This window comes from Ptiloglossa arizonensis, chromosome 9 (genome assembly GCF_051014685.1).
Source record: "Ptiloglossa arizonensis isolate GNS036 chromosome 9, iyPtiAriz1_principal, whole genome shotgun sequence".
In the NCBI taxonomy this organism is placed as follows: Eukaryota; Metazoa; Arthropoda; class Insecta; order Hymenoptera; family Colletidae; genus Ptiloglossa; species Ptiloglossa arizonensis.
The window spans coordinates 3,661,950-3,679,095 of NC_135056.1; the positions used below are offsets into that span (position 1 = coordinate 3,661,950).

A 17,146-nucleotide genomic window follows, 5' to 3' on the forward strand; every position below is an offset into this window, starting at 1 on the left:
TATTTTCTTCGTTATTCAATAGAATTGAATGTGTGTGTGAAAATACGTGAATCCCTTCCACTTTTCTCGCATTCCTGCTACAGGACTTCAAGTCAGCGATAAACCTTGATACATTGTATTGTTGTTCGCGAAAGCATGGTTTGCTGCCGGCCGATTTTGTTTATGCCTGAGAATTTAAAAAAAATGTCCATTCGGGCAACTATTGAACCGCATTAACTTAGAGTTTAGTTATTTTGGAAGGTTAAAGTTTCTCCATAATGCAATCAGTGGTATAATGCTATAAATGGTTGTGGATCAATCGTGTAGTGTCCGCGAGAACTATGTATGAAGAATAAATAACCCTGAGTCTAGTAATGTTCTTATCAATTAGCTAAAATCTATTTGAGCCGATGTACACTGAGGTCAATGATTCTTGCTGAGAAAGGGCAGTCGAATCATAAGTGTACGAATACTTTTTTTGCTCACAAATTCTTGTATTTCTTGCATTACTGTTACGCACATTATCTCTATACATAGTAGACTATTAATCGAAATAGTTTTTGTTTGTGTAACTCTTGATTATATAAAGTTATTGTGAAAAAACTAGGTGTACGAATACTTGTTTGACCCATCATAGCTATGACCATTCAATCTCGAGATATTTGTAACTGGAGATTGAAGTTACTTTCGAGATACAATTGAAACTTACTTAGACTTGCTTAGAGATACAATTCTCTAAAGATTGACACAGTACACGTAAACATTAACTGTTTATATTATTAAAAGGGATAAACCAGCAAACGCTTTCTTAGAGTCAATTTCATCTTGCAATTAATCTTTCTTGAACTTCTGACAAATCTAAATCAATAAAATGCGTTTCTTAGTACAAGAAAAAATAAATATTATGTTCACTTATGGTGAAAGCTATCAATTGTTTGCGAAAAACATTACGTTTATATAAAGAGAATTTTCCAAATCGCGTATATGCTTCATTGCACATAACGTCATAAATCTGTTTCGAAAAACAGGTAATGTGGTTATTACAAAATGTCATAGAGTGAAGACTGTTGTGAATGAAAAAAATAACATTACTGTAGTAGCTGCAGTTTTTCAAAATACATACATATATGACTACTTGGCAATTATAGAACGCATTCTGTGGTATTAGTAAAACGAGTATTTTGTATATTTGTAAATTGTAAAAATTTCGTTCATACCATTTGAGTTTACATCAAGAGCTGCACAGGATTCATTTCCTTTGTTGTGTTCAATTTCGCCAAGAAGGAAAAAATCAATTTGCTAACGATAGATCATTTTTTATGAAGGTCTTGTTTAGAAACAGAGCTTTTTTTACAAACTATGGACAAGTAAATTTTCATAACTTGCATTATTGGTTTATCGAAAAACTACAATAAGAGAAAGTGATAGACAGAGATGCTGGTTAGTGAACGTCTTATGTGGAATTCTATCATCCAGAGTCATAGGTCTTTATTTTATAGAAGATACACTCAAGAATAGAACAAACATGGGCAACATTTCTTTGATGTGAGCTGGCGCACTTTTTATTTTATACCATATATTTGGTACCATGCACGTGTACCTTGCATATTACGTAAGGTGTAGAAGTGCATTATTGGGTAACATCAGATCAGAAGACGACGAACTGTAGAATGGCCAGTTCAATCTCCGGAACCTACTTGACTTGATTTTTGTCCGTAGAGTAAAATAAAATGTAGTTTATTAGATATAGACATTGGAAGGCATGAAATCAAGAATCATAGCTGCATTGTATATTAATAACATTGTAGAAAATAGAAATTGTCTATGAAGATACGATTAAAGGGTTTCAGTTATGAAATGGAATGCAAAAGTAAGTGTCAAAAATGCTACCAATAAGACTTCATGTTGTTTTAATCTTTAAGAAACTTTAATTTTCAGATGTAAATATCTCGAGTAATTATTCACTTGAATAGTCGTAGCTATATGGTTTATAAAGTCGTTGGAATTGTTTTGTTATTCATTATAAAAATGTAAAAAAAGAAGATGTAGGATTATATTTAAAAAAATATCATTGATCTTGAAATCTCATCCTGACAAAGTTTTTTGTTCAATAATTAATAAAGAAGATATTTAAGTGATCCTATTTAGCCAGACCACCCTGTATATTACATCACCGAGGAAAAAAGTGGTGGAGTAAAATCTTTAACGTTGAAGCAAAACTTTAATGTTTATTATCTTGAAAACTATTTACACTATGAAGCTAAAGTTATATACAAATTATAATAGTATTTTTAAACTAACAGTAAATGTTGCGTGATCCAAAAAGAATTAGTTAGTATGGTATCAAATCTTGAGTAACTTGATGCAGAATTTCTTACCTGTTTATTGTGTTCATCTTTTGGGTTTTAAGGTAAAAATTATAATACTCATTTAGTTATAGTTATCTTTTTATTTACACTCAGCAATAAATCCAGAATGTTCTGAATTAAACATGGTTACACTTTGATATCGTGATGGACATCCTTACACCGATCAGTAACTCCTTTAAAGTGTGGTTAATAATATTAACTTAATACTCCATTGGTATGAAACTTAGTTTAACTAGAAAATAAACACAAGAGATTCATATGAATTTCGCCTTTATTTCATATAAAGAGAAACTTGTTGTGTATAAATCTATTTCATACAGATCGCGCTATTAACAATTTATTATGACGTGAAAAATTGGAAAAGATGTATTTCATTATAATGCATTTGGAATTCTATATTTTTTAGTATGAGTTTATACTGAAATAATGGGGTGTTGTACAGTACAATGCCATAGGTTTAGGAATCTTTAAAAAAAAAACGATATCATAAACACATTCCGCTATAATCAATATTGTACATTAAACAGTAAACATTTGTTTCTCTAAATTCAATAAATTAATATTAAAATTCAATTCGATAAATAATCGTCATTTATAGTCCATTCACTGCTAACAATAAGAGTCGGTCAAAACATATATCCGGAATATTCTGAGAAATAATTCATAAATCTGGAAGGCATGAATTGGAATACTTGCAAGAAGAATTTTTACATTCATTGTCAAAAATTAAAAATTGTAAGTTATGTAAATATGATCGTTAGCAAATTGATTATCAATATATCAATTTTATATACAAGGTGCACAATTCTACTACAGTAGAATTTAGCGAAAATACGAAGCATAAATAAGATCCTATGATTCTTTATAACACAAATGCGCACGTAATGTTTACAGGTTGGATCTATTTCTCTGGTAATTTTATAAAATATTAAAGAAAATACAATAATCCCCATTTATATGTCATTCACTTAGAAGAAACAGGTCTGCCACAGTTTACTCAGGATGAGCAAATTTTTGATAAGTGATTCTTATTGCACATTAAATCGAATTTTATTCACCACTGAAAATTAAAATTTGTATACTTATTAATATACTAGATTAAAATAAGTCTAAGTACAATCACATTCTGACTAAATCTGGTACTATAAGAATAATGAAATATTTGAATGTATCAAGTATTCAAATTATATTAATCAAATATTAGGATTCTGTAAATGTCCTAATATTTAAAAATAGAAAAATACGACAAATAGACTCAGCTTTAATTTAGACTATTTTTAATTGTATGTTATTTGAATCACTTTTGAAGAACTTTCACTTATTTCCAAATATAGTCGGAATAAGGTCGTGTATGGACTCATTTTCATCGGGTACACCTCGTCAAGTTAGTAATAATATTTTCATGAAGATATGATAAATATTAAAGAAACGTTACCTTTCTTGAGTGTATTTAAACGAGCGGACCCGTTTTGCCACATAAGCGAGGATTACTATATCTTTTTATCCTATATAATTAGAGTGACCATACGTCCTGATTTGCCCGGAACAATTCGAGCTTATGCTTCCATCCAGTTTAGCATTTGTTTTAGTTTTTAATGTTCAGTGGTTTTTAATGGGCCATTATTTTTAATAGTTGCATTAATGTTAATCGAGGAGCTTTTGATACACTTCTACTTTGTACTTTCAGCTTCTGCTATGGTCTCGTTTATCAGACTTAACCATTTTAAGATATAGTTAAATCTGAAAGACGATCAACGTTTACTATGTTCTTTATTTTGAAATGTAATAATTGTGTATTGAAATATATTGGCTTGTCAGAATAATGGTTTGATGACGCTTCTGTTTTTGATTGAATAAATGTAATCTTTTGATGAAACATTTAAACGAACCGTAACTAGAAACAACTTTTCTAACGAATTCTATCTTGTAAAAATATTCGTTGATTGAAGCTATTATGAATTAAAGTCAGAGAGCCAAAGCCTATGAAAATATTTGGATTTAAAAGTTTGCACAATTCATTACGAAGGAATTGTAATTGAGAATATTCTCTAGTTAGTAACGTTTGTTTTGATTTCGCTGTGTAAAGAGCCAATTAAAGGGGTCAATATTATCAAATTATTAAAAGCAACTTTGAAGAATATTATTGGCAATGTAGTATAAAAATGATAAATAATAAAGAATTATGTTGACAGAAAAACATGTTTTAAAAAGATATCAGCAATAGAGTGTTAGAGACGGATACATTTAAAAAAATGATTGAAGTATGTACACAAGTATGTGTCTACATACCATACCAAGAATAATTATTTTATATATGTTATCATATAATGTTCAGATAATATACAGAAGTTTGTTTATTTCATTTTAATATACACGGGCATACATTATTTTTCATTTTTCTTTAGAAAGAATTTTATTTTCGGAAATAGTTTCAATAGAATTACTTTATAGGTCTATCAATGTAAAAAAGAAATAAATATTTCAAAAAGTCATTTAACTCTAAATATTTTTTGCGCCCCCTTTCATTATCAAAAGTGTCCCACTTTGGACGATAAATTGTATGGCTACCCTATCTATAAGAAAATAAAAATAATGTATTATTACGTTAAAAAAAAAAACATCGGTGACCTTGAAATCTCGAAAAAAGAAGAAAAATGACTTTAGAGAACATTTCTTTTCTACCACGATATTTGCAGTTATCCCTTTGAACAATTCAATTTTATCTGAATAAGTTTTCGTATATTCATATGCCACAAAGATGTTTAGATATTATTTAAATGGTGTACCCTGCATATCAGATCATTCCATAAATAATGTCATTTTTATATGCAATTTTGAGACAGTAAAAAACAGAACATACTATATTTATCAATCAATAATATGTCGATTCTTTACAATTAAATTTCATTTTTTGATTGATTTTTGATCCCTGATTTGAAAAATTATTGCATTTTGATTTAAAATGTCAAATGATTGTTCCTTTCAAATTATCTTCATAGTCATACTGATTATTTTTACTTTTGAAAAATTGTATAACAATTGGAATAAATGAAACTTTATAGATGTTAAGCTTAGAAGGAATAACCTTTTTAATTAATTAATGTTGAATGTTGTAATAAACATTAAATGTAAATTTATAATGTTACAATTTGATTTTATACTACAAAATTAATTATTTCTATTTTGTTTAATTAAGTGCAAAATATTATAAAATTCGCGAGTAATACATTGCTTTCTTGTTTGGATTGTCACATAGTACTTGTCTTTTTTAATAAGGTAATTTAAAAATTGTCAAGTACTTTAGTTTACTATTAGTACAATATAAATATTTATTTGGTGAATATAATTCACTTGGAGTTTATTTGGAAAATTTATCTATTTACTTTTCTACTCTTAAACATGATTTGATGTCACTTACAATTAGGGCTGCAAATTCCTTATTCTCAAAGTCTATTCTATCTAAACCTGATTTTCCCATTTTGATTAGTGCTGGAGATTGAAATTACTCTTAAGGAACTTTAAAAATCGTATTATATACCTAAATAATACCTAAAAAATGTTATCGGCAGTAATCGTGACATTGTTTCCATTTTAAATTTATAAATCATGGAATGCTGTAAATAAATTTCATTAACAATAATTTTACTAATATTTTACCGATCAAGCTTATTATTAGTACACACCAGCGACTTTACAAAGACTTTTAGTACGAATAACATACGTTTGTTTATGTATGCGAAATAAAAAACGGTATTATCTTTGGAATGACCTGATATACAAATTTATAAATTGCTTGTAACATAATATTAATAGTCATATTACATTCCAGATGATTTAATTTAACGTATCGGTGGCTTCGCTATTAAAATTTTTCGATCGAATTAATGAATTGAGTAAATAATATAATACACGTTATTTATGTTTACAAATATCGAGGGATAAGCATAAAAAACATACTTTTTGTCAAATAGAAATTAAATCACACTTAAAAAGCATTAAGTATTAAATAATATCAAACTAGCAATGTATAATGATGTCTTATCAAGATACACTAAAACGTATAAAACGTATAATTAAATAACTATTGACATATATACTGTAATTATGGAAATTTTTTAAAAATATTTCTTAATATGTCGTACTATGTTATCGTGTTTAAACGCTATAATTAGCTTCTCTAAGTTTCTAAACAAATTCCGTTAATAACCAAGTTAATTTAATTACAATGTGTGTAATTCAAATCACAAATATTGCACAGCTTGACCTATTATCAGTATTTCTTACTGGTGAATAATTACAGTTATAAGTGATTATGACACATGTAAATTACCAATTGTATGTGTAATACGCTTACAAGCTGCTGCCACGTGTCTACATATAGAGAGAACAATTAAAAATTAACATTAACAAATCAACGAAATGGACAATGTGAACATTTATCGTTCAAAAGCCATTATTTATGTGATGACATCAATGCAAAATACCATCTTTAATGCCAAATTTTTGTTTGAAATTATAAATAATACGCACTTGAAATTGATCACAATAACAAAATAAGTGGCCCAAATATCATTTACCGATGGTTTCAACTTTTTCAAACAAAGAAGAGTTGAGTTATTATATAAATTTCCATTATTGAAAAAGTTAAAGTTGTCAAAAAAAAATCGAAGTACAAATGAATTTTGAGACGGCAAAGTGGTTATTAAATTCGTCGTATATTAAAATTCGACTTATTTTCAAATCATATATGCTTTAAATTTACTAATTTTCTTCTTGTGTCGAATTTGATAACCTCTGTGTTACAGAACTTCTCAAAAACTCGTGTAGTTTATCGTATTGAATCGTTACATCGAATGGTCTTTATGTTCTTAATTTTATATCTAAAGTTATATTATATTGCAATTGACATTCGTTTATTTATTCAATACGTAATTAAATAGTTCATTGTCCTTCGAAACGAGATAATATCAAGACATTTTTGCACGGATACCACTCTAATTTCTTAGAGTCGTTCCTGCTTTCAGAGAGATTGTTGTCCTTCGAGAAACAGTCCTGCATAAGACTTCATTCGAGGTCAATTAAATTTTTGTTCTCTGACATACGTTTCTTCCTCGATTTGATTAGAATAACGTTCGTACGATCGACAATTAAAATACTTTTAGTATCGAAAGGACGTTACACTCTAGCTTGATACAAACATCACTATAACTACCTTTATTATTTTTATACAGGTGTGGGTGGAGGGGGGGGGGGGGGGCGTTGCGCACGTTATTTATATATAATCGCCCTAATTCGTCTAATTTAGAACGGATGTAGAATCAATTTGAAAAGACAAATGTAATCTCTGCCGGAAACTAAGCGAATTGCAGCCTCCAAAAAAGTTTAGAAGTTTAGAACAGCGTAGGCACTTTCAGGAAAACGTGTGAGATTTAAAGATGCAAGAGCAACAAAGATCGCTTATTGGTCTAAAAAATTTTTCTCTCCAAAATGTTACCCAATATGTTGATCTCTCTTTATTGTTCTTGCTTTATAAGAAGCAACGTCCGTTACCACGAATTTCAAGAAATTTGATTACTGCAGCAAAGGGAAATTTTACTACTTCAAAGATTTGTAATATGTTTTTGACTTTATAAATTTAAATTCGTTCTCGTATGTCTTCATTGATCAATTTATGCCGAAATTTTTAATTTGCATTACTTTCACGAATCGAACTACTTAGAAACGTTACTACATATTAAATTCCGAAGAATTTTTGTATAATCGTTGCTAGAATGAATTTATTAGCAATTTAAATTGCTTTCAAGGATAGAATTAAAAATTTATTAGTGCGTTGAACGACGTTCAGATTCTTATTCATTTCTTGTGTTTTCTACTAAACCGAGAACATAAATTTTTGAACTCATTTGAATAAGATATATATGTACGTGCATTTGTATCCTAAATAAATGTATAATTTTAGGATTTATTTGATTTTACTGGTCAATGAAAAAAATACAGTTTTCAAGTGTTGTGCACACAGATATCATTCTGCTTCTTTTAATGTTTCATTTGCAACATATTTTTCACGCACGTTCGTGTGAAATTTCATCGACAATGAACTGTAAATTTGAGTTATTTTTATCGCATTATACGACAAGTAAAGCGATTGCTAGGGCAGTTATTAAAGAAAATTATAAATACACGAAACAAAGAAATACGAAGTGATAAATTATAGCGAAATATTTCGTTTCTATCAGAAAATACTTTACAAGCTACCTCTTTACAAAGATTTTTGCTTCACTATGTTTATATTTTCGTAGCCACCATCGCATATTTAGATATTTCAGTTAATTTAAGTTCAAGTATGTGGGTGTGATGTAAATGTAGTGAATATAAAATTTGCAACCGTACATAATATTCGGTCTAAAATAATTATTAAGTACAATAATCGAAGATGCATTGGAGAGAACTCAAATTTGTAAGTGGCTGAAACGAAGATACTACCCAAACACACCATTGTACTTTAAATATAATTTATTTCCAAATACCTTGTCAAACATTGGCAATGTCATACAAATATACTTTCCAGTGTTTGTGTTTCCAAACTTTCATAAATGATAAGATATATTAATACACGTGAAAAATATACGACCCCATTTAAAAAGGAAGCGTTTACCTTGCAGATGCATTATATAGAAAAAATATAACCATAGAAAGATAGATTTCGCTAAATAATTCAACATTTTTCTTTATATTAACATACATTTTGTTTTATTTTCAAATGTACCAATAACATTCTGAAGCATATGGTATGATTGAATTCCTCTTACGTTAGAAAAATATTAATTCCGTCCAACGAAATTTAAGTGACCTTGGAATTTCAATAGTAATGATTTTTATAAAGATTTCATTACAGGTAATTACCTCATTGAATGAAATACAGTCAAACCCGATTATAACGAACACCAGGAGATTTACAAAATTTCCTTTTTATAACCATGACTCACTCTATGAATAATCAGTTAAATACTTCTTATTTTTCTTAATTTTTGACATCTTGTTAAAAGGATACATTCAAGAAATAAAATAAATATGAAAAAGGAAAATATAATGTGATTGCATAACTAAATATTATTTACCTTAATGTACTTGTAAGAAATACGATACACTTAATATTAAACACAATTTATTAAATCGTAATTTAAGAATCATACATTTACAAGCAGTATTTATTAATAATAATTTCAATTAGAATTTTTATAATGAATCTTTAAACTGATGTCTGTTTTAAAAATTTTATTTTGATATTTCTCAAATTTTTAAAATTTGTACTATATATCCGTGTAATACCTAAGTTCGCTATAAAAGTGAACAATTGTATGGGAATACGTGTAAATTAAAATCTATACAATGTTCATGTTCTTTGTAACTGTGTTCGACTGTAATTTCTTTTATTACATTTCTTCATGTTCATTAACAATATTCATGTGATAATGATAAGTTGATTACGTTGTACATACAAATTGTTCCTAAAACTGGTCTCCGTTAGAGAGGTTGTTTTTTCGATAAAATTAAATAAAAATATCTTATCACGATAGTGTCGAAAAGATATATTTAATGAAATAAATATTGTAAAAGAAATTGCTATACGTTTATGCTTCTAGGTAGCGTAGCAAATAAAATTAATATTTTTTCTGTTAAATTTAATCCTTTAGTATTTATGCTCTCTGAATTGCGGTGTAATTAAAATTGAATATCACAATTCTTTCTATATATAATTGATATGAAAATATGCACTAAGAGTTTCCATTAAAAACATATCTTAATCGTGTAACACTGAGAAGGGAATGATCCAACAGTGTCACCATGTTGCTATCTGTAAAACATTTGGTGTAGACACTTGATAATTTTGTAAACATAAATAATTAATGTACGAAATACCTATTGACAAATGGTTTAAACGTACATATTTTTTTTTGCAATGTAATAATTTGGGTAGTAGCTTCCAAAGTGCAGATATTGAATGCTACACAAGAATGAGTTATTCTTTTTTTTTTCAATACGAATTTCTGGAAATTTTTTTCCCTGATGTAATAAAATTTACCAAATAGTTACTCGGTACTCGCAGGTGGTCTGGTCGATGTTAATAACAAAATTTGTAATCAAATTTTGTATAAACTTTATTTGTTCGCTGTCGTAATAATGAATGAAAGCAATTAAAAAAATATGTGCTCAATAATGAGGATTCGAATCTACGATCGCGAGTAGATGAAAGAACCTGCTGATATCACGTCAATTTCAATGACAAAGATTGTTACGTATAACACAAAGTATATAACTCCAAAATCTTTTATCTCTAAAATTATTGATTGTTTATACCCAATACGTGAGTCATTACAATTGGGACCAGTACTCTGCGATTTTGCAAAATCATATTAAAATGAAACGGGGGTGGTTAGGGCCCTTACTTTACGCAAAAAGTATTTGAAAAAAATAATTCTTTTTCACCTTATATTTCAATGTAGTCCTTAAGATTAATGCATTTGGTTCAACGATACTACAACATCGTTATGTCGTCTTTATAATCTGATTTGTCAAGAGCTATAGAATAGCATCCTCCATTGCATTTATTGTTGCTTTGTTTGGCGAACATTTATTCCTAGAAATATTTGACAAACATACCTTTAGCAAGTCTTTTATGAATAGTGAGTTTCGTAATGGTATTGAAAACATTACCAGTCACCGAAGATCGATCATGTACTATATACATATGTAGTAATGTTTTTCAGATTCTTATAAAACCATTTGGATCCATTATCGGAAAATATCCCACTAGTAGTAAGGACCATGTGTCTGCTGCATATTTTATTGTTTCTGTTTAGATAATGTTTACACACTTTGTATTTATATTGATAAGTAAAATGTGGAAATGATGCTTCGATTAAATGACCTCAATTACCAAATATTTTATTATGATTAAAGTTTTATTTTGGTGTGCACTTAAGAAATCAAGTTACAATAATCATTAATCTGACTCTAAATGCGTTTAATGAATATACGAATTGACCATTGCATAAAGAGAGCCACATCAAAAATTTAATATAGCTTAAGTACGGTTATACACTTATCCCCTTGTTCATTATTTTTTTCATACTGTTTACTTTTATAATTATGCATTTTCGGTATTTTCTTATTTGGACACTTCTTTGATCAATCTTACTATTCGAACTACCTCCTTTATGAAAGTCTTCTTTCAGGGACACTTTCAAGTAAAATTACATAGAAATTTGTATGAATAAACTGTACAAATATAATGCGATTCGTTAAAATTTGATAACAATTGTATAGTTTTTTTGGTAAAAAAAGAAAGCGATACTACGATAGAAAATTATAAGTAACCAATTGATTAGAAATATAATGCGAATTACACGGCACAATAGATATTTAAGCAGTAAAATATGTAAATATTCCAATATTGAGTATTTTTGTATAATGTTACGATAGTATCGTAAATAGCATTGATAACAATATAACCGCGATAGTATTAATGATAGAAAAACATATGTATTTTACTGTTACAATAAATGAAGTATATTAAAAATGATCGTGTAAACATATTAATTTATATTACAAATTCTGTGCAGTCTCGTAAAACGAAGGTCTTTGATCTGCAAGAACTTCAAGTACGGGCAATTTTACACATATGCTCAAGAACAAAACCTTCCATTAATTTGCTTCTTTACTTTCCTCCAAAAATTTTTGTTACATTTTTACGCATCAATGTTGCTTATGATCTACATTTAATTATCAAATAATTGCTTTTTGTTGATGGTTTAAGATTGCCTAACATGTCTATAAACAATGGTAACTGATTAGTTTACTAGCAACGTGTATATATAATATAATATATTATATGTTTGGCTTTCTAATTTTCCTGCATCTTTAATGTTAAAATATTTCATTTTTCATAATATACGTACATACTCGGTATTTGTATGCGCGTGTACTGCAGTTACATAGAGAAAAAATGACGCTTCGAAGGAACATTTTTATTGGTGTTTTTTTCTTAACAACACGGTAGGCCATTCAACATCAATCGTTACTTTCTGACAAGCAAATTCAGAAAGATGTATTCGATTTAAACAAAATTTAGCAGATTTGTGATAATTTTCGATTGATATAATAGCAACTCACTCTGACTCAATGGTGTCCGCGGTTTCCAATATTTCTGCTTTTGATATTCATTTTCGTCGAACAATTACATACCTCCTTTAAATGGATTTTTAAGTATTTTACTTTTACGCGACTGTATGCAGTGACCACATTTTATACGTGAAAATATTGTAGCTATGTATAGTTTCGTAGAAAACTGATTTTACACAATCCTTGGAGACATTATAAAATCATATGTTTCGATTGTCGATGAAAGTTGAGTTAAAAGTAAATTAAATCCACTCAGGAGAGTCTTTTTTATAAATGTCGTAAATTCTATACCATCAAAGCTATCAAAATTGTTAATATTTTTTGAATACTTCATACTCAAGGTATATCAAGTAGTGTGGGTCACATTCGACAAAGGAGAACGTTTTAAATAAAATCTAAGAGATTTGTTCCTGGACTAAATATCTTTTTTTAGAACGGATATTTCAAATATGGGAGAACACAATACATAACTTTATTTAATACTAACTTTATATAAATTCAATGTGTACCAAATACTTGCAAAATTAACTAACTATTTTTATTTTTACCTCGATCGTCTAACTAAGTGCTACTTGATATTTTTGTGACAATGATGTAGTAAAAATGGATCTTGCTTACACGACGGACACATTATTTATCAATATTGGTCTCTCCTTAAAATCATGCTTCCTATGATTTAACTTAGCCTTTCATTTATTATATGTGGGTCGCATTAAAAATAATTAAATAAAATATGCGATCAAAAGGACTAATCTTATTTCGTCAATATTTTCAGGAGCAAGGGTAACTAAACAAACAATAGGTTACAAAAGATTTTTTTAATATTTGCGTCTACTTGGATAATATTTTCGTTTTACTCTTCAACATTTTTTGTATGGTCTCGTTATCTTACTTAAACTATCCGATTAATCTGTACTGATTCAGGATCTGCGGAATGAAAGTTGCACAACACGGCAAGAAAATAGAATTTGAAAATGCACTGATAGATATGAGATCATTGGGTGAAGGGGTGATTGTATGAATGCTTACACATGGTCAGGTGGCACAACTACTATAAATACCAGATCAATAGATGAAAGTCATCTAATGGTACTATTCTAACTATAACACAATATCTAATATTTTGACGTAAAAAAATGCACGTTTCATCTTTCTTTTCGCTTCATCATAATATACGAATATTTAGTTTATTATATGCGTTACAAAAACAAATTAATCCTATTTTTGACATATTTTAATCCAAAATAGTTTATTATTTTGTTCGGGCAAACCTTTCTGATGATTTACTATTATTTTTTTTTGAAACAATTCAATATCCTAGATTGCTTTTTCAAAAACATCGACTATTTTGGTTACACAGTGTTCACGTTATTGTTTCGCAGAATTTTTTTTTAAATGCCATACGAAATAAATAGACGGAGAACAATTTTCAGCATTTCTGATTAGGAAAACAATGACTTAAATCATCTCTGAAAATTTGCAATAAAAGTCTAATTATGTTTAAGTAGAAAGAAGTAAGATATAAATCATTTCACTTATAACACAATAATGTTCAAAATCACGTATGAAATAAGTCACGCATCACTTATAATTTTCTATAGGTATAAATAAAATCAAAATTGCCTTTATAATATGAAAAAATGCTGGATGCTAATAACATGAACACCCTGTATGTGTATAGTAGGTGTCGTTAGAATTGAGAACAAATTTATCGTTATCGGTGACACAAGACCCTGTTTTGTATCACTGTCTTGTGTCATGCAAAGAAATATTAGTTTCCATACGACAAATAATATTAAAAAAGCACTTTTCTTTCGGTGTCACAGTGTTTGAGATTTCAAGTTCGCCGATTAATTTTTGAATAGAATCTAATATCTACAAAATGATCCTCTGATTCATCAAAGCGATAAAGCATCCGTTAAAATGAACTTACAATTTTTTTAAAGTAACCATAAATGTTTATATTTTTTGTTCCGTCCTTACGAAAATATTTTTGAACGAAAATGCAAATGAAATCATACACTATGTCATTCAGACGTATTTTGACATATACTTGTTATAATACATATTCTATTCTGATTTTCAGAATTCAGAAGCGATTCGAATCTTGTATAATTAAAAATAGTACGAACGATATTGTTTTTACACTCATTATCATCAGTAAACTGTCACCGATTCATTGATATTACTCCCATGGGTATGTATCAAGAGTGAGCGAGATAGCACAACAACGAACGAGTCTCGCATTATACGCGCTAGGTGACCGAAATTTCAAAGTCAATGTTGCATGCGTATTGGTGTGTCAACTGTTATTGCAAAAGTGTAATTTATCGTGTTTCTTATTATATTTTTATGAGATTTATTAGTCTCGCATGTTTTAATTATACACTATTTGAATCATTTCTGAAAGAAATTCAACAGTTAGAAATAGACCAAATAAGGTTACAGTTGGGCTTATTTTCATCGAAAATCCTCACCATTAGAGTCCGTCCAACTTGAGCCAAACACCGAGGCAAACTATTTAAAACAGCGCTGTCCAGCGTAGGGAGCCCTCACGTCTCTGCTTCCTCTTCCAACACAGCATATTTTCCTACGTTATCAGAGTAACTGCGTGATGCTAAAGAATAGCCATTACAAGCTGTTGATAGCCTGTCGTAAAGAAGTTTACAGAAGTTACATACGACGTATGTACATATGTGTTTGTGTCGCGTTCAGTTACAATGGGAGAACCCCAGAGGTTTTACGATACCTCGCTTAGACAGCGCTGATCTAAAGCCACATTCCTACGTGTGAAACATAGATATTTGGTGCATTTCTACGGAACTTCATCAGTATGACAATTACGATGAAAGTATGTTACGAATGAAAAGTCGGTTGTGAGATACTTTTTCAAGCGAATCGAGCTACGATGCCAGATGCAGAATGGCATTGTTAAAGGGACTCTGCAAGAATAAAATTATAATAAATTGCCCTAGATGAAAGAAGTGCCGGCGATCTTAAAATTTCAAATAATCTGATCGAGAGGGAGGAATAATTTATTCTTCCCAAACAAACATTTCTTCGTATCATAAAAATGACGAGAAACATTTTAGATTCGAATGTTAAGCGATTCATCTTATTAGATATATACGAATGTATTAACATAATCAACTGTTGATTAGAATAAGTTGGGATGAAAATCAATAAAAAATTGGTTTCGTCTAATTATGATATGCATCAATAAACTGATATCTGCCAGTTGTATGCCGATACAAAATATTAAAAAGCATGCTCCTTGCCTTATGCTTCGATTAAAATACTGATAGCAATTAAATAAGAATATATCAAATTAATGTACACATATTGATCACATGCATATTGCCCGAGTGTATCTTAATCCCATAAACCTATTTTGTACAACTTTGTTCATTACTTTATAAAAACTAAAAATTTAGAAACGAAATTTACATTTATGCTTTACACCACTGGTAAACGAATAACTTTTAATATCATTCAGAATTCAGAAAGCGTATACAATTAAATTGAAAAGTAAGTGCTTATTTAGATTTTCTTTTATAATGTATTGATCGAATCACTGTATTTTCCAAATCTTCGCATACACATACGCACTGAAATAAATTATAGCATCTACATTTTTTTCATTGAAAACATTTCATCTTTTCAATCAAAAATTTGTATCCCTTTTTACAGTGAATTATTTTTAAACAAATTTAGGGATTGAAGTGACATGTGCATAAATGTTAAGAAGTTTATTTTCTGAACATATAAAAAATATCAATTTATGGCAGTTAAATGATATCTACGTTTTTTAAACGCTATCGAACTTCTCTTACTAGAAAATACAGCAATGTTTATACGCATTATTTTCCAATGTTAAATCGAATTTTAAATAATACATTGTCATCGTGACTGGAACGTGAAAGTATATTGTGCAATCAATAACCTAATATTTCTGTCTACTCTACCACTAATTTCAAAATGTACTTGTGTATATGATCTAGTCTCATAATTGAATTCAAATATAATCTTCCTGATCTGCAACATTTTCTATGTAATACGTAGAAATGGATTTTTATCGAGATTTATAAAAAAAAAAAAAAAAAATCAACGAAATCTATAATGAAGTTCTCCAACACCATACAAAATTACGCATACCGAAAACATATGAAACTTCCCGTGTAAATATCTTGTACAAACGACGTTTTTAACTGCAGATATAATAAATTACTAATTTTCAAATATCTCTAATTGTGTATATAGTAAATAAACAATAAATTGAAGGTACACTTTGTTATAGAGAATATTTTTTACAGATACATCTACAGTTGGTCACGAAAGTATTCGAACGCTTTTGAATCAAACATTTGTTGATTAAAACAATAAAGTTATATTATGATTTTTTAAATACTTCTATTAGCAGTAGTATGGGTGTGACGGAATTATACATAGAGATATATTAAATTTGAAGTATACCGAACAATACAGGCAATTAATAATTAAATGGCATGTTTGTAAAATATTGCTTGAAAATATTGTCCACACGAACACCATAAGTAGGTATTCGAAGGACGTAATATTTTCAACATTGCTTTAGTAGGGTGAATCGTAACTACAGC

The 17,146-nt window shown here is 28.8% G+C and overlaps 1 protein-coding gene across 5 annotated transcripts in view; it reads right to left on the minus strand.

Moving 5' to 3' along the window:
• Nucleotides 1–11,867: 11,867 nt before the first annotated feature.
• The window catches only part of Frmd5 (FERM domain containing), a 192,588-nt gene continuing 187,309 nt past the window's right edge, over nucleotides 11,868–17,146 (minus strand). For 3 of the 5 annotated variants that reach the window (XR_012993246.1, XR_012993245.1, XR_012993242.1), the window contains one exon: nucleotides 11,868–15,472. The gene's annotated coding sequence lies outside the window, so the exon portion shown is untranslated. The remainder of the gene's footprint in view (nucleotides 15,473–17,146) is intronic. The other 2 variants (XR_012993244.1, XR_012993243.1) reach the window with 2 other exon arrangements.